A 19,713-nucleotide genomic window follows, 5' to 3' on the forward strand; every position below is an offset into this window, starting at 1 on the left:
TAGTGAGAGAAAGAAAAACATTGCGAATTAAATATCATGTATGTTGATTAAAACAGCACAAAATAGATATTTGAAGTACTTCTAAGTAAATTTTGATTCTAAATAACAATGAATGTATTTTACTACAAAATAAGCAGTAGTAACACTACCACTATAAGCAAGTATTACTACCTACGTTTTATTTTGACCCAAAGCCTGGGTCAAGGAAAATGGTTATATTTTAGCACAAAGCTAAAGAATGTGATATGTGCGTTTGATCTAAAGCCAAAAATATCAAATTCTAGTAAAGAAAATTCTGATCAACCCAGTAGCGTGCTGGATTGTGAATTCGAAGCTCCTTGATTCGCGCCCTCTTACCAACACTTGAAAAACTAAGATGCACGCTTTGAGGCCATGGATGCGTTATAAAAATGTTTGTTTTGCTTTTTGAATTTCGCGCAAAGATACATGAGGGCTGTTGCGATAGCCGTTCCTAATTTAACAGTGTAAGACTAAAAGGATGGCAGCTAGTCATCACCATCCACTGTCAACTATTGGGCTACTCTTTTACCAATGAGGGTCGCGGGTTCGAATCCCCATCATACCAAATAGGCTCATTTTTTTAGCCTACGGGCCGTTATAATGTGACGGTCAATCTCACTATGAGTTGGTAAAAGAGTAGCCCAAGAGCTGGCAATGGGTAATGATGACTAGCTGCCTTCCCACTAGCATTGCACTGCTAAATTAGGGATGGCTAATTTCATCCCTCATATATCTTTGCACGAAATTCAAACGAAATTGTCGATATTTAAAAATATAAAATTGTTAACACTTATTATTCATAACAGACGTAGCGTGTATTGAAATATTGTCGCTGAAAGAAGCGAATGAACAGACATTCTCTGTACTGTTGTTGTGAGAAAGAAAGTTTGTTAAGTTGCTAAGCTACTTCCTTGAAATACAAACCTGAAACCTAAAAACAAATAGACTACCATTTGGGGACTTCTTTCAGTACGAAACAGTTACATGCAAGGTAATTAATATTAATTCAACTCTGAAGGGTTGGTCCTCAGGAAATTCCTTTGTGATTTGTCATTAGTTACCTTCTGTTGCCATAGGTGGCGGGTGGGATAAAAGTATAATCATATATTATGTATTTATGAGTACTTCTTATTTCGATATGATATATTCAGTGTTACGAAATAATCTGTTGCTTGTAGAAAGATCTTATAAGAACTAAAAGCGATGTGTTTTTTTATGTTGTTTTAACAATTCTAATTATTTGTGTATTTTAACAAGTATCTTTTCTTGAATTATATAGTGTGGCTGAAAAGTTACTCGCATTGGTGAGGAATTGAAACGATAAACGAAAATCTTAATGCACACGTGGGAGAACTGGCTAGCTCAGTGAACCTCACGATTTCAGTTATAGTTGTCTCTAATTTTAAACTTCTGACCGGAGAAAAGACAATCAGCCAGAATCACCCACCCAGGCAATGGCTTTATCAAATTCCTCGAAATCAATAATGAAATTATCTAACATTTCTATAACAAACACACTGAACAAACTAAGCAGAGCTTTTAGTGGCATCACGAGTTGAAGGTAGGATCATTCTATCCGCAGCCCGGCACGTTAAACCCCTTGGCCTGAGGGACCTAAATCACTTTCACTAAGTAAACATTTTCGAAACTTAAGGCTTTTCATTCATAAACATCATGTTTCTATAAATATTCACCTACTATCAATTATTTGTGAGTCTGGAGGCATATAAATCAAGATATAAATCTATAAATCAAGATGTAATACTTGCAGCGGACACAGCACAGATGTCCCATTGTGTAACTCTACGTGTTTAATAACAAACAAATATTTAAGTTTAGTCCGTTGAGATGTAGAGGTCGTTTTTTTAAGTCGGAGATAATTTTTGAAAATTCTAATTTCTTTATAATTTTAATTTTTGATTTAAAAGTGTATTTCATTTGTTTTCTTATATTAAAAAATGGGTGAGTCTTTTCATAGTGTTAGCAACAGTCTCATGTTGCTGTTTATTTTGATTCGGGAGATTTATCTGGTTTGTTCTAAATTTCGAGCAATTGTTTTTGTTTTGAATTTCGAGCAAAGCTGCAAGAGGGCTATCTGCACTAACCGTTCCTTATTTAGCAGAGTAAGACTAGACAGAAAGCAACTAGTTATCACCACCCATCGTCAATTCTTGGACTACTCTTTTACCAACGGATTGACCATCACATTATAACGTCCCAATGGCTGAAAAGTCGAGCGTGTTTGTTTTGATGGGGGATTCAAACACGCAACTCTCATATTACAAGCGCCCTAACCACCTGTCAAATGTATGATTTGACTAGTACATTCTGAAAGGTACCTGTCGGAAGAATATTCCAGCTACATTTTCAACACGTCTGTTGTCTTTGTTTCAAAAAATTTCACGAAAAGGTTACCTGTACACAACCGTTCCTAATTTCTATCTGGTAGAACGAACTCTTGAGAGCCCTCTAGTGGCTCAGAGGGAAATCTCCCTGCTTATAGCACTACGATTCGGGTTTCAATACTTAAGAAAGTCGAAACTTGTTCTCTGCTTTATTAGTAAAAGTGTTAATACCCGTACCAGCCGTCCTGAGATATAATTTGTAGCCTTTGTTCTGGTGTTTTGAAGACACCTTTAAATATCTTTTACTTTTAACTTTTACAGTAACATCACCCATTGAAATAATGGGTACATCAGATAAATTATTGTCCATCCTGTATTCCATAGGCCTTTCGTTTGCTGTCGCCATTGTTTTTCTTTTAATGACAGGCCTATAGGCTGGGTGGTAAGAGCCTCGTTTTGAGTTTGCTCTTCAGTATGAGGCATGAAGTGGGTTTCTCGTCATCACAAAAGGCTGTAAATTATTCCAGGGGTCATACGTATATTAAATTGAAGGTAGGCCATTTGTAACACATTGCGTCATAGACATAGGCCTAAAACTTCGTGTCTACATTCGTTACCATGTTTGTAATTTTCATTTTGATATTGATTATTAATCATTTGGTATTATGAGCACATAGGTTGACAAATAAAATGTTATAGTAATTTAAATATACACTATTAGGTGCTCACCACTTTAAACCTCTGGGAGGCAACAACGAATGTTTATTTAATCCTTCAAAAGCAACGATAAAAAGTTTTATTATTTTTTGTTTCAAAGTGGTCCACAAAGAGTTTATATATCACTTGGAACATTGTCGTTACTTATATATTGAGAGTGGGTGTCCGTCACTTGAACATGGACTACAATGAAACAGTCCTACTTTGGTTTTACATTGAGAGCGGATGCCAGATATGGACACATTTATATAACTTCGAGTGTAAGAATGTTCTGCGTCGAAAATAGCTACTGCATACCCTTTCCAACAGGCTGAGAACCATAAACCCTTGGATTCATCGTCCGGTTATATTACCCATGATAATATGCCCAGACCTACTTGGGCTTGGGTTTGAAACTTTAACTAATTCTTAATCAATTAAATTAGCACGTCTTTACCATATAGTTTAGGTAGAAAACTTTTCAGGGTACCATATCTTCTTACCCAAATAAAAGAATCAAAGATTCAAAGTTCAAACAATTTTCGTTTCTGTTGGAAATTTTTTAAATACTATTTTGTTCTTCTTATACAGTGCATTATTCATTAATAATAATAATTATTGATAATTTAAATGTTATTGAAGTATAGTCTTACGAACATGTTAATCAAAAGCTGGTAATTTAATTTCTGTTGGATTGTAAAATATTACGTAGCGTTGATGTTAGTAAGTAACTAAATAGATTTACTTTTATTGAATGGTAAAATATTACGTAATGTTGATTTTCAGTACGTATACCAAACAATAAATATTTGTCTGATACAGTTAGTGTTAATAAATACAACCTTAACAATATCTTATAGTTTTTTAAGTTTTGTGTCATGTGAAAAAATTTTTTACAATGAAATATATACATTCTGAAGGCATATATTGATTGGATTTACACCTTAAATGGCTCAGTGGTCTGTTTATTTATAACACTAAACATCTGGTTTCGATACCTGGTTTGGGCATGGCGCAGATAACCAATTGTGTATGGGTATTAACAACAAAGACACCATAAAACATAAAATAGTCACCTCTTTAACTCAATGGCTTCCAGAATGGGTGTCGCGGCAAGTTGCTAGGGGTTTCACGAGGGTTTCATCAAATGAAAAGAAACTAAGAATATAAAAAAAAACTCTACATGTGGCAGCAGAGGTGTTGTGCAGATCAAGGTAAGTGGATTAGGGTGTTACCAATGAAAAAAAACTGCTTTAATCTCAGACATATTCTATTTCATTTTCAGTTAACAGTTTGTGCGAGTGAATAGTTTTCTCCAAAACAGTTTATTATAGAATCGACAGGTAATTAAAAGACACAATACAAATATGCAGTTAAAATACCAACATTGACAGATGACTGCCTCTCGCTTTCATTTGTTTGTCTACCCAACAAGACCAGAAACCATCATTAAGATATCAAACCGAAAAGTGACCAAACCACCAAATTGTTCATTTTCTTCTTGTTTCAGTCGAAGTAACTCTACAACTATCAAAATGCTAGTTTAAACCTAGATCAACACCATGTGTTTCTGAGCAGTGCATAATCTTATCATTTAGTTGTAATTAACAACTTGTAGTTATTTTAAAAATTATAATTCTGGTAAAACGATGCTATAATTACCTTTTGAAGTTAGCTTTCTTACATATATCAGGTGTTCCTTTAAAAAAGTTTAAGTAACAGGATAAAACAAGAATTATCAACCAATAATAAACGAACATTAGATGATGTAAACATTAGAATATTCAATGCTTTGCATACTGTACAATCAGTGTACTTAGGTAGCCAACCTGTATATTATTCACGAAGTGAAGGAGTAAAAAAACAAACCAATACAGTTAATATTAAATGTTATTACACATTTTGATAGAATACACCAACTTACAGTCAGGAGAAAAACCCTCAAAATAAGTAACAAAATATATTATGCACACATAAAATAAGATAGGAAAGACAGTGTCAAAAAGAATCCAAACAAGAGTATAGGGATGATACAGCTATACATAGATCATCCCTACACGACTTTCAATATTAAGATTTAATGTTACCCTGTAAGATGTATACTTGACTTTAATACCACTGCAGCTGGAAGTTATATATTCTTGACTGTTTGTGTGTATGCAGATTGTTTATCACAATTCTATGGTCATATCAGGATAGGCATCAAGGTAGTGTTGCTATGAGTCTGGACCCTTACGTACAAGGAAACCCAAGTTGAATCATAACATGTTTAGAATATTACAGACTCTCGCTACGAAGTTGGTCATTTCGATCGACTTCGTAACCATTTTGTGTTGGTGCATTTAACATTTAAAAATGTTTTAAATTATTTGTTAGAAATGAAACGCATAAATAAATGAAATTTATGCTGTTGAATAAGATGACGTTTCTTAAACATATTAGCCGGTAATCAAATTTATAAAAAATTATGCAAGTTATAAATTAGCGATAAAATCAGTACCAGAAACGGCAGTTAACACAAAAAAGACACGAAACACTGGAAGTAAAATGCAAAAAAAAAAAAAAATCACAATTGGAATTATACCACTCACAGGAAACCACAAAATATTTAACATTAATTGCAGTTTACTGCTATATCAGCTCAAAAGAAACACCAGGGATGCCCAAATTCATCAGTATCTATTAAATATAAACGTTAAACCAGTAAATTTATAATCTAAATTACTTCTCGATTTAAAGCATTAGATTTCGGGCCCAGGATGGCTACATGGATTAAGGCGTTCGACTCGTAATGTGAGTGTGGCGGGTTCGAATTCCCGTCGCACCAAACATACTTGCCCTTTCAGCTGTGGGGACGTTATAATGTGACGGTCATCTCACTATTCGTTGGTAAAGAGTAGCTCAAGAGTTAGCAGTGATGAGTAGCTGCCTTCCCTCTAGTCCCACACTGCTAAATTAGGGACGGCTAGCGCAGATAGCCCTCGTGTAGCTTTGCGTTAAATTTAAATTCAAATATTTGGAGGTCGTGAAATTCTACAGATTATTTTATAAAATATTATTAAGTATTTTTCAAATGTAAATGCTATTTTTGAGAAAAGTAATTCAAAACTGCATTTATACAGGCTTATTTTTTCAAATTTTTACCACGAGAATGCACTAGATACAAATATCATCCCTAGGCCTGTATATATGATAGTGAGTAATTTAACGTAGTGGTTTTTGGTGTTGTTACCTTTTAAGTCTACTCCGAATGTATGGAGTGCTTAACGTGCTAAATTGTGAAGGTGAAATCCTCTGATTCGCACTCGCCTCCCCCCATTCACCCTTCTCATTTTTTTTTCGAACAGTAAGCGTATTAAAAAGACGACTATTCGGCTGGTGTAGATCGAATATTAACGGCGAATGTTACTTGCTAGCTGCTTTGTGGTTAGTCTATAACCTCCAATGGCTTGGTAGTAAAGGCATTCGAGTCGCAATCTGAGGGTCATGGGTTCGAGTCCCTGTCACATCGAACATGCTCCCTCTTTTAGCCATTATTCAAAACACTACTACTTCACAATTAAGGACAGTTAACACAAATAATTTATGCGCGGAAATCAACCAAATCACGTCCAGTGTTACTGCTTCATCATGTTGATGAAATGATATTTGCACATTGTTCTCGCGTGTAGTACAACTAGTTTCATTTGTTTCTTATCACAGTCACGAATAGTCAAGTTTGGACAACAAACTAATGCATTACCAGACCGAGAAAAGTCAGTTCCACACAATTGGACTAACTTCAGACTGTCCGAATTCAAATTTTTCAAATAAATCGTGATTTTCCACACATTGTTGATGAACGTTCAAAGTATTTGTGTTATCATACGTTACCGAATAGTATGATCTTGTATCGAACAAGCTGGTTTTCTGTTTAATAGCTATACTATTATACTGCAGTGTGGAACTGTTGATATGGGCACAACTGGATACTAGTTGTTTTTTGACTCTAACGAAACGTCGTTATGTGCAACTTTTGGGAGATAGACTTCTTACTTCAAATATCTATCAGTATTTTCTGTCATTATTAATTATTGCTATAGCAGGCCTGGCATGGCCAAGCGCGTAAGGCGTGCAACTCGTAATCCGAAAGTCGCGGGTTCGCGCCCGCGTCGCGCTAAACATGCTCGCCCTCCCAGCCGTGGGGGTGTATAATGTTACGGTCAATCCCACTATTCGTTGGTAAAAGAGTAGCCCAAGAGTTGGCGGTGGGTGGTGATGACTAGCTGCCTTCCCTCTAGTCTTACACTACTAAATTAGGGACGGCTAGCACAGATAGCCCTCGAGTAGCTTTGTGCGAAATTTCAAAACAACAATTGTTATAGCAGAGTTTTGATAATTTTGTAATGTTTCATGAACATGCCTTTGACGCCCCCTCCATAGATGGTTCATCTGTAAGCTTGAGTCCCTGTAAACCAAAAATGGGGCACAGCTCATACAGCCCACTGTATAGCTTTGCGCATTGGCACAAACGAACAAATAAGTCCTTCAGTAATTGTATCTTTTACTTAAGGGGCCAGTCACTCGGTGAGATAGCGGTATATTTTTGGGTTTACAACGCTAAAATTCAGAGTTCAATTCCCTTCGTTGAGCAAGGCAGATAGTCCGATATGGTTTTGATATACAGTACATACATTCAGGGGCTAATAGTGTTAATTTGAGCAATCTGAACTTGAAACGTTAATTGAACACTTTTCACATATAAAATTCCCATTTTTTTGGTTAAGGTAAAAACTGTCTGTGGAAAAAATTCAAGGTGGCGACCAAAGTGTATTGGTTCTTTTTTTTTTTTTTTTTGAAACCTTTAACGTACCGGTAGCTTGTTGTCCCTGACTGCAGATACCAAAACACTCTGTTCATTGGTGACTTGATGTCCTTCGACTTACGCGAATCTGGTGGAATAACCAATTGGATCACAGTTGATTACATCAAGATTCACAACACCCTTGCATTTTGTCTGATCCTGTCTTACAATTAAGATCTTAAATAACAATATAGAGAGAACAGAACATCTCTCTAGGTTTCCACGAATATCCGAAAACAAATAAGCACCGCATTCCTTCAATTAGGCCTGTATCTGTTTGTTTGTTTGTTTGTTTTAGCACAAAGTTACACGATGGTTTAGGTACACTCTACCTACTTCTGTGAAGTGAACCCCGGATTTTACTGTTGCAACTCGGTGTACATCGGGGAATAGAACTATTACGATGTGTGTGTGTGTGTGTATATATATATATATTACTGCCTTCCCTCTAGTTTTCCACTGTTAAATTAAGGACTACTAGCGCAGATAGCCCTCATGTAGCTTGGAGCGATATTCTAAACAAACCAAAACAAATAAATAAAAATGTTGCATAAACTAAAACTGCGTACCAGGGTACAGCCTATAATGTGGTGTATAAGATATTTCCTGGGTATTGGAGATGTGATTGCGATAGCACTACTCGCATTGTAGTGGGGATAACACTTCTATTTGTCTTAACCTGCGTTCGCAAGTTCAACGTGTTAAAGAAACAAGGATAAATATTAAGTAATGAGGTTTTTTTTGTGTCGTGTATTTAGATTTTGTAGATAAATGTGTGAGTAATTGTAACTGTTAATTTTAGTTAGGTTTTAAATTGTATTTCTTAGTTACAGAGCAGTCAACAGAGGGTAACCGAGCTATTGTAATGCTGTACGCAAAAACAAAGAAAAAACCATCACTAACATGCAAAACTACACCAAATAATACGGACTTTATTTCGACGATATCTGGTCGAAACTAAATATTTTTTTACTGGTCATAGATGGATTTTTAAAATCAATTTTAATAATATTAAATGTGTGTGTGTGTTTTCTTATAGCAAAGCCACATTGCGCTTTCTGCTAAGCCCACCGAGAGGAATCGAACCGCTGATTTTAGTGTTGTAAATCCGGAGACATATGGCTGTACTAGCGGGGGGCTATTCAAGGTTCAAAGTATTTGTTAGAATGCAATAAAATTTTATGTGTTTCGCTAGGGGCAATATTTATATAATAAAGATTAGTTACACAATTGTTTGTTAGATGGCAGCACTTCACCGCTAATTATTGACATTTTTTGAGTTTGATGAAAATATAAAACTGAAAATACAAAACTGAAAATACTGTATGATTTACAGAAGTTTATTTGTAGTTATTCTAGGGCATTCAAACACGGTTCCTTGCATACTATTGGTCACTAGAGGGCTTACTTTACATTATTTTAACAATTGACCTGTTAGACACCAAAGAAATGCTTTATCTAGTTTTATCCCGACCAGCTTCTTTAAGCAATTTGTTCAGACAAAAGTCCAATAAATTTAGAATTCATTTTTAACGACTATAAATAGAGATACTTGAGGTTGTTATAGCGGCTAGTGACACGTTTTCTAGTTCGAAAGGTTCGAGCCCTTAGGTGTTACTAAACGTGTCCCATACTTCATAAAAGTTCCGTTATTCACTTCATGATCAGTGTACTCAATAAAGATTACAGAGTTCTCAAAATATTTTATAGGAACTGTTTTTAAAGGCCCCCCTTCCATGGGACAGCAGTAAGCTACAATGCTAAGTTCGGGGTTTGATTTCACACAATGTTTACAGCAGATAGCCCAAAGTGGCTTTGCTTTGAAAACAATCAAACCGTCTTTAAAAAAAACCAACAAAAAACACTGTTTAATCATCTTTGATTAAACTGATCGTATTTCGAGATTGATTAAAGAACTTTTGTTTGTTTGTTTGTAGAATTTTGTGCAAGGCTATTCGAGGGCTATATGCGCTAGGAGTATTTAATTTGCAAACGATAGACTGGAGAGAAACATGAAAACCAAGTATGTAAGTTATGAGATAGAAGGACAGGATAGACCAAGACATTAGTGTAACACCGGGGTGTGGAAGATAGAAATCATTGAAAAAGGACTACCTTAGGAACCGCTCCCTAAACTAGATGGTATTAAAATGTGATAACGATCACTGAAGGGAAGTCAACTAGTGAACACAAACCTACCGGTAACTCTTGGATTGCTCTTTTACCAACGAAAACTGGGATTAAACGTCAATTTGTAACACCCCTATGGCTCAAATGGCGAGCATTTTCGGTGACGGAATTCGAGTTTGCCACCCGCAAATTGCGCTTCAAATGCTCTAACTAGGTTAATAAGGCATGACTAGTGTATAGTAAATAACCAGCTTAAACAAGGAATGGTTTATCGTGGAATAATTAGGTTAAATAATGGATGGTTAACGTGGAATAGTCAGGTTAAATAAGGGATGGTTAATGTAGATTAGCCAGGTTAAATTATGAATGATTAGTGTAGATTAGTTAGGTTAAATAAGGGATGGCTAGCGTGGAACGGCCTTTCTGTAGATATACGAAATATACAGAGAGCTGGAACATATATCAAATGACTTAATTCTGTCCAATCATAACAAACAAATGTTTACCAACATGATGGACAATGTGCTTATCTCTGTAAGCACAACTGTACTTTTTGTTTGCTATTGGAAAGGCAGCAATGTAATCAAATGATTCAGTAATGAACAAATTAAGCATACAATAAGTAGTGAAGACCTGGCCTTGACAACTGCCATTGAATAGAATTTGTGACGTCTTTACTAGCCTTCTAAATGTTAAACTTTGTGACTTCTTCAAGGTAAGTAAAAAATAGACTATAAGTAGGTCAAGATCACGCAATTAAGTGTTAACGGTAAAAAAAGTAAAGACAAAGGAGACCAGACACCTGGTGGGACAAGGGTGTGGTCTCGCCTTTACTATGAATATCCGTTATCTCTTCACTTAAAGGTCGGAGATCAGCTTTTCAGTTCTCGTCTTTCCGTCATCAAAATGGTCAGTTGAAAGTTTTTGTATTTTCACAGTGAGGATAGCGAAAATTTGGGTCAAAGTCATCGAGTTTACAAATATCAAAGTTTTCAAAGGCCATTTCGCGGTTTCGGCTCGTAGAAACTGCTTAACTTTGTTTTATTCTAGTATTAAAATCTATAACTTTCCAAACGTACAGTAAATAAGTGCTTCTACTTTAACTCATGATCCTGCTTGTAAATTCACGTATATTGGTTGTAGAACGAGAGAGAGAAAACCAAATAGTGTTGAGGTTACAAAGGAATGATCGCCGTAGTTCTAACTCCATCAGTGGTACAGCGGTACATCTGTGGACTTACATTAGAAAAACGTGTTTCGATACCAGTGTGTGGAGACCACAGATAGCCCATGGTGCAGCTTTGTGCTTAAACTACAAATAAACAAAAGGTTATTAGTAAACACTTGTTCTTCATGGTCTCTCCTACATAACTTCAGTTTATATCTATATATAAGATTTTATTTCACACCTTTTCCTTTTAAATTCATGTTGAAAGTTGTTGTCTCGCATACAAATAATATTTAGCCTTAATAGTTAAAGAACATTTCCGCCAAACAGGCTTGTCCCTACAGCTGTGAGGGCGTTATAATGTGACGATCAATCCCATTATTCGTTGGTAAAAGAGTAACCCAAGAGTTGGCGGTGAGTAGTGATGACTAGTTGCCTTTTCTCTAGTCTAACAGTGCTAAATTAGGAACTGCTAGCGCGGATAACATTCGTGTAGCTTTATGCAAAATTCAAAACAAACAAACAAACAAGAAACTTCCCTCACCTAGCTGTCTATTGCTACAACTAAGCGCACATGTCACTAGAAACATCTTTGTTACCATTGAGATTATAATTAAAGTTTAATACCAGCTCTTACGAGTCGAACTTATTCGATTACTAACTGTATGATTTTGAAAATAGTACCGTTTAGTTTGCTCGTAGTCCAGAGGTTTATTTCCTTCACACGTAATAAACTTGGAAACTAAAACCCTTCTATTTATTCAAATTCAGCCAAAGAATTAAGCAATGAACGTTTTGGTTAAACATTCTTATGACAAAGAATTAAGCAATGAGCATGTTGGTTAAACATTCTTATGACGAAGAATTAAGCAATGAACGTTTTGGTTAAACATGTTGGTTAAACATTCTTATGACGAAGAATTAAGCAACGAATGTGTTGGTTAAACATTGTTATGACGAAGAATTAAGCAATGAGAGTGTTGGTTAACCATTCTTATGACGAAGAATTAAGCAATGAGCGTGTTGGTTAAACATTCTTATGACGAAGAATTAAGCAATGAGCGTGTTGGTTAAACATTCTTATGACGAAGAATTAAGCAATGAACGTTTTGGTTAAACATTCTTATGACGAAGAATTAAGCAATGAACGTTTTGGTTAAACATTCTTATGACGAAAAATTAAGCAATGAGCGTGTTGGTTAAACATTCTTATGACGAAGAATTAAGCAATGAGCGTGTTGGTTAAACATTGTTATGACGAAGAATTAAGCAATGAGCGTGTTGGTTAAACATTGTTATGACGAAGAATTAAGCAATGAGAGTGTTGGTTAAACATTCTTATGACGAAGAATTAAGCAATGAGCGTGTTGGTGAAACATTCTTATGACGAAGAATTAAGCAATGAGCGTGTTGGTTAAACATTCTTATGACGAAGAATTAAGCAATGAGCGTGTTGGTTAAACATTTTTATGACGAAGAATTAAGCAATGAGCGTGTTGGTTAAACATTCTTATGACGAAGAATTAAGCAACGAATCTGTTGGTTAAACATTCTTATGACGAAGAATTAAGCAACGAATGCGTTGGTTAAACATTCTTATGACGAAGAAATAAGCAACGAATGTGTTGGTTAAACATTGTTATGACGAAGAATTAAGCAATGAGCGTGTTGGTTAAACATTCTTATGACAAAGAATTAAGCAATGAACGTACTGGTTAAACATTCTTATGACGAGAAATTCAGCAATTAACGTTTTCAAGTGGAGAATGTGTTTGCTATTAAGAAAGTGGTTGAAAGCAATCCAGTAAAGCAGGGTTTGAAGCTCCAGGATGAGCGGTAAGCTGTTTGTCGCCTTCTTCAAGGATAAGTAAAACACTAAAATGTTTTATTTCTAATTAGCTGGAGTACCTATTTTGTTGAACAGTTGGAATAAAAACTCCTTTGTGATAAATGATAATAAAGTGTATTTTATTATTTTTTATTAACATAATAAATATTAATAGTGTAATACAAATACATAAACACACCAATAATGGAAAGAAAGACATACTGTTTGCAATAATTCTATCACTATAAAAGTAGATGGGGGTTCGTTCCCCCTCATGACCTTCCTCGTGTCATCTTGTGCCATTGTTGCGAGTTCAGTGCAGACTGATCAAGAAATATGGGTACGTGCAAGGAACAGATACACACGTCTATTAATGTTTATTTATATGGAACATGGGGGTTCAACCCCCATGCTCTTTATGACTTTTCTCATGTCATCTTATATCACCGTGTCAAGCTTAGTGATAATTGATCAAGAAACATGGACACTAGAAGGTGTCTGAAAGGTGAGAAGGAAAACAACGGGCATAAACTTAGCTATGTAATGTTAAATTATACTTCAATAAATAAGACACTTTTTGGTGAATTCCAGACGAAATTAATCAACATTTTTACTTGATGTTCAGCAAAATTATATTACGAAAAAAATGTCTAATTTTTTTCAGCACTACCATTAGATTACGAACAAAGCGCAAGACGTGAGCATGTTTTATCGATGTTAAAAAAGACAATCATGTAATCTTGATGAGTAAAAACAAGACAAAGAAACAAGTTCATTTCAAGACAACAATGAACTAACTGAATGAAAAACGTTATAATAACAATGAAGGAAAAACATAACAGAAGATAAAAATGTGGTACGAAATAAAATAGACAGAGTACTTAATAAAAACATGACAAAACGTAAATACAGTACTTAATAATAACAACAACAGAAGTTAAGCACACTATTTAATAAAAACACAGAGCATAAGCATTATACACAATAAAACAAGAACATGAATACAGTACTTAATACAAACAACAGAACATGAACTCAGTACTTAATACAAACAACAGAACATGAATACAGTACTTAATACAAAGGAACATGAATACAGTACTTAATGCAAACGGAACATGGATACAATACTTAATACAAACAAAAGAACATGAATACAGTACGTAATGCAAACAGGACATGGACACAATACTTAATACAAATAAAAGAACATGAATACAGTAATTTGGTAATAAACAAAAATGGTTCGTTTGTTTCGAGTTAAGCACAAAGCTACACAATGGACTATCTGTGCTCTGCTCACAACAGATATCGAAATCCTGTTCTAAGCGTTGTGAGTTCGAAGGCATTCCGCTAAGCCACTGGGGGCAACAAAAATGGAACCTATACACTGTATTTACTATAAAACAATATAAAGAAACAAATTAATATTTTATCGGCGTGTCAGAAGAGATGAAAACTTCGCTTTGTTTTATATTTTGTACGAAGCTACAGGAGGGCTTATCTGCACTAACTGTCCTTAATTTAGCAGTGAAAAATTAGAGAAAAAGCAGCTAGTAATCAACACCCACCACCAACTCTTGGGTTACGTTTTTATCAACGAATAGTGGTATTGAACGTCACACTATAACGCACTCACGACTGAAAGGGTGAGTTGGTTGGTGAGACGGGGAATTTGAGCCTGCGATCCTTAGATTGCAAGTCGAGCACTCTTAACACCTGGCCTAATATTTATCTTCATATTTTAAATAACTATTCTTACAAAACCCGTTTGAAACCTATTTTTTACAAGTGCTATTTTATTGCTAAACCTTAACAATTCGTTGACTGAACTTACGTTAAGGTAAGTTTTTCGACACGTTTAACACCCTTTGATCCCTCGCACAGCTCTCGTCCTGGTGTAATTTTAAACTAAAGCTTTTGTCAATTCTTTCCTCTTTGGGGGTGGCCCAGTGGTTAATGTGCAGGATTTTGAACTCGATAGCTCACGGTTCGTTTCTCGTTGCAGCAGAGTCGTGCATACGTTAAAAGAGTGACTGTCAAATCCCACTATTTGATTAGAGTATCCCAGAAGTTGGCGGCGGGTAACGCTGATTATCTGCTTTCTTTCTAGCCTTTGAAACTAAAATTAGAGACAGCTAGGGTGTACAAGATTTGTGTAATTGTTTTCCACACATTTGTAACAAATAAACACAATCAGAGAAACAAAGTACATGTACAAGATTTTGTGCGATACCAGAAAAACGTATCAGTAGTGAAATTATCAATACTTTCGTCATTTATTTTTTTCAGTAAAATTACTAGACATTTATTTCATTATATTAAGCCTTCAGTTGCTTAAAATATATAATGACAAAAGTATTTTCGAGTTATATGTTTATTAAGATTCAATGAGAAAAACAAGAGAGAATCCTCAATAGCCGCGGCACTTGAAATTCTTTAAAGCAGTAAATTAGAGTAAATTAACATATAAGACTTTTTTTTCTTCTTCTTTTTATTGGCTACATTTTTCTGCGACAGCAATACCAAACTTCGGGCGCATGTTCCCAATTCAATTTTATTATTCATCAAATTGAAGTTATTTTAGGCAAAATTAGAATAAATTAATCCAAGAGACGATACCTTTGGTGTGGTCAAATACATCAATCAAAAGGGTTTGACCTCCTGAGACCAAAATTGTAATTAGAATTTAAATCGGTCAAGAGATTACGGAGCTATTAGATAAAAGTTTGTACTTACAAAATAAAACAAAAAAACAACAGAGCCGTTCTACAAGCCGATATGCCACGGCTAATAAAACGACTACATTAAGAAAAGTAACATAGAAATGTATAAATCGAAGTCGAAAATATCTTAACAAAACCCAACTGGACTGTTTGAGCATATAAATAATCGAAGTTACAAGCGTTTAGCGAGCTAGTTTGTGAACCTGGGGGTTCACGGATCGAGTCCTATTGCCACAAGATGGCGCTCTACAGATTAGGGTTGTGGCTGCCTTCCTTCTTGTCCATCGCTACTAAATTGTGGACAGCTAATGTAAGCAGCTTTCGAGTAGCTTTGCTGGAAATTCAAGTAAATAGTAAACGAGTACACTTATTTTGTCAGGAACACAGTCGTGTCATGCAGGAAAACCTGCTCTATAGGTTCAGTGTACTGACATAAGTTCTTCAAATATACAAACTACGTGTAACCAATGTAACACTCAAGTCAACATTGTCCACATTAAACTGTCAAGTCGTCACTTTCAATGGCGACATGCTCGTACTAACAAATTCCCTTTTGATAATGAAAATGATGACATAGCAAAATTCGCAAAATTATCCTTAATTATTTACTGCCATAGTTCTTTACAGAAGCGGAGTAGCTCACTGGGACACAAGGAAAATAGAAGAAATTATTTATTTATTGCCACTAGATTAATGTGTGTGTTTCTGTTATAGCAAAGCCACATCGGGCTATCTGCTGAGTCCCCCGAGGGGAATCGAACCGCTGATTTTAGCGTTGTAAATCCGTAGACTTACCGCAAAACTAGCGGGGAGCGCAGTAGATTAATATTTGTGTTAAGGGTGAGCATTGAAGTAAAAATCCGTTTATTCACACTGAACTAGTAACAATATTGAATCATAACTTATTCACACTGAACTAGTAACAATATTGAATCATAACTTATTCACACTGAACTAGTAACAATAGTGAATCATAACTTATTCACACTGAACTAGTAACAATATTGAATCATAAATTATTCACACTAAACTAGTAACAATATTGAATCATAACTTATTCACACTAAACTAGTAACAATATTGAATCATAACTTGTTCACACTGAACTAGTAACAATATTGAATCATAACTTGTTCACACTGAACTAGTAACAATATTGAATCATAACTTGTTCACACTGAACTAGTAACAATATTGAATCATAACTTATTCACACTAAACTAGTAACAATATTGAATCATAACTTATTCACACTAAACTAGTAACAATATTGAATCATAACTTATTCACACTGAACTAGTAACAATATTGAATCATAACTTGTTCACACTGAACTAGTAACAATATTGAACCATAACTTATTCACACTAAACTAGTAACAATATTGAATCATAACTTATTCACACTGAACTAGTAACAATATTGAATCATGACTTATTCACACTAAACTAGTAACAATATTGAATCATGACTTGTTCACACTGAACTAGTAACAATATTGAATCATAACTTGTTCACACTGAACTAGTAACAATATTGAACCATAACTTATTCACACTAAACTAGTAACAATATTGAATCATAACTTATTCACACTGAACTAGTAACAATATTGAATCATAACTTATTCACACTAAACTAGTAACAATATCGAATCATAACTTGTTCACACTGAACTAGTAACAATATTGAATCATAACTTGTTCACACTAAACTAGTAACAATATTGAATCATAACTTATTTACACTGAACTAGTAACAATATTGAATCATAACTTATTCACACTGAACTAGTAACAACATTGAACCATAACTTATTCACACTGAACTAGTAACAATATTGAATCATAACTTATTCACACTGAACTAGTAACAATATTGAATCATAACTTATTCACACTGAACTAGTAACAAAATTGAATCGTAACTTATTCACACTAAACTAGTAACAATATTGAATCATAACTTGTTCACACTGAACTAATAACAATATTGAATCATAACTTGTTCACACTGAACTAGTAACAATATTGAATCATAACTTATTCACACTGAACTAGTAACAATATTGAATCATAACTTATTCACACTAAACTAGTAACAATATTGAATCATAACTTATTCACACTAAACTAGTAACAATATTGAATCATAACTTGTTCACACTGAACTAGTAACAATATTGAATAATAACTTATTCACACTGAACTAGTAACAATATTGAATCATAACTTATTCACATTGAACTAGTAACAATATTGAATCATAACTTATTCACACTGAACTAGTAACAATATTGAATTATAACTTATTCACACTGAACTACTAACAATATTGAATCATAACTTATTCACACTGAACTAGTAACAATATTGAATCGTAACTTATTCACACTAAACTAGTAACAATATTGAATCATAACTTGTTCACACTGAACTAGTAACAATATTGAATAATAACTTATTCACACTGAACTAGTAACAATATTGAATCATAACTTATTCACACTGAACTAGTAACAATATTGAATCATAACTTATTCACACTGAACTAGTAACAATATTGAATTATAACTTATTCACACTGAACTACTAACAATATTGAATCATAACTTGTTCACACTGAACTAGTAACAATATTGAATCATAACTTGTTCACACTGAACTAGTAACAATATTGAATCATAACTTGTTCACACTGAACTAGTAACAATATTGAATCATAACTTATTCACACTGAACTAGTAACAATATTGAATCATAACTTATTCACACTAAACTAGTAACAATATTGAATCATAACTTATTCACACTAAACTAGTAACAATATTGAATCATAACTTATTCACACTGAACTAGTAACAACATTGAATCATAACTTATTCACACTGAACTAGTAACAACATTGAATCATAACTTATTCACACTGAACTAGTAACAATATTGAATAATAACTTATTCACACTGAACTAGTAACAATATTGAATCATAACTTATTCACACTGAACTAGTAACAATATTGAATTATAACTTATTCACACTGAACTACTAACAATATTGAATCATAACTTATTCACACTGAACTAGTAACAATATTGAATCATAACTTGTTCACACTGAACTAGTAACAATATTGAATCATAACTTATTCACACTAAACTAGTAACAATATTGAATCATAACTTATTCACACTAAACTAGTAACAATATTGAATCATAACTTATTCACACTAAACTAGTAACAATATTGAATCATAACTTGTTCAAACTAAACTGGTAACAATACTAAATAACAATTTATTAAAGCTAATGTAAACTGAGTTGTACAGTCTTGCAAGTCCAAGCGGATGATTAATCGTGAAAAGTCCAACGAGAAAGAAATTGTTGAGCCTCATGAGGTGCTCTTTTTTGTTTCAATGAGCAAGCCATGACCTAGGGTCACATGCCGGGTCTGAAGTCTCATGGTTCTCGCCATTTTGTTGACAAAATTGATAAGTCGGCCGATTTTCAACGCTAAAATCAATTGTTTGATTTCCCTCGGAGGACCCAAAAACTAACCCAATGTGTCTTTGCTTTAGAAAAACAAAACACACAAACACATACAGATACGCTTTGGAGTTGTGGGTGTGTTACAATAGTAAAAGTCAAATTCTACTACTCGATCAGAGTATGTCAAGAGTTGGCGGTGAGTGTTTCCCTCTAGTCACTTGAAAATTAATGACAGTTAAGGTAGTTAGCCGTTTCAGATATTTGTAAGAACATACAAATAAAAATTGAAGCATTCTTTATTGGATACAATATTTTATCGCTTCTCATAGTATTAAGGAATGTTTATTTGTTTTTTCTTTTCACGCAAAACTACTCAAGGGCTATCTGCGCTAGCCGTCCATAATTTTGCAGTGCAGGACTCGAGGGAAGACAATTAGTCATCATCACCCACCGCCAGCTCTTGGGCTA

Source organism: Tachypleus tridentatus, chromosome 10 (assembly GCF_004210375.1).
Source record: "Tachypleus tridentatus isolate NWPU-2018 chromosome 10, ASM421037v1, whole genome shotgun sequence".
NCBI lineage: Eukaryota > Metazoa > Arthropoda > Merostomata > Xiphosura > Limulidae > Tachypleus > Tachypleus tridentatus.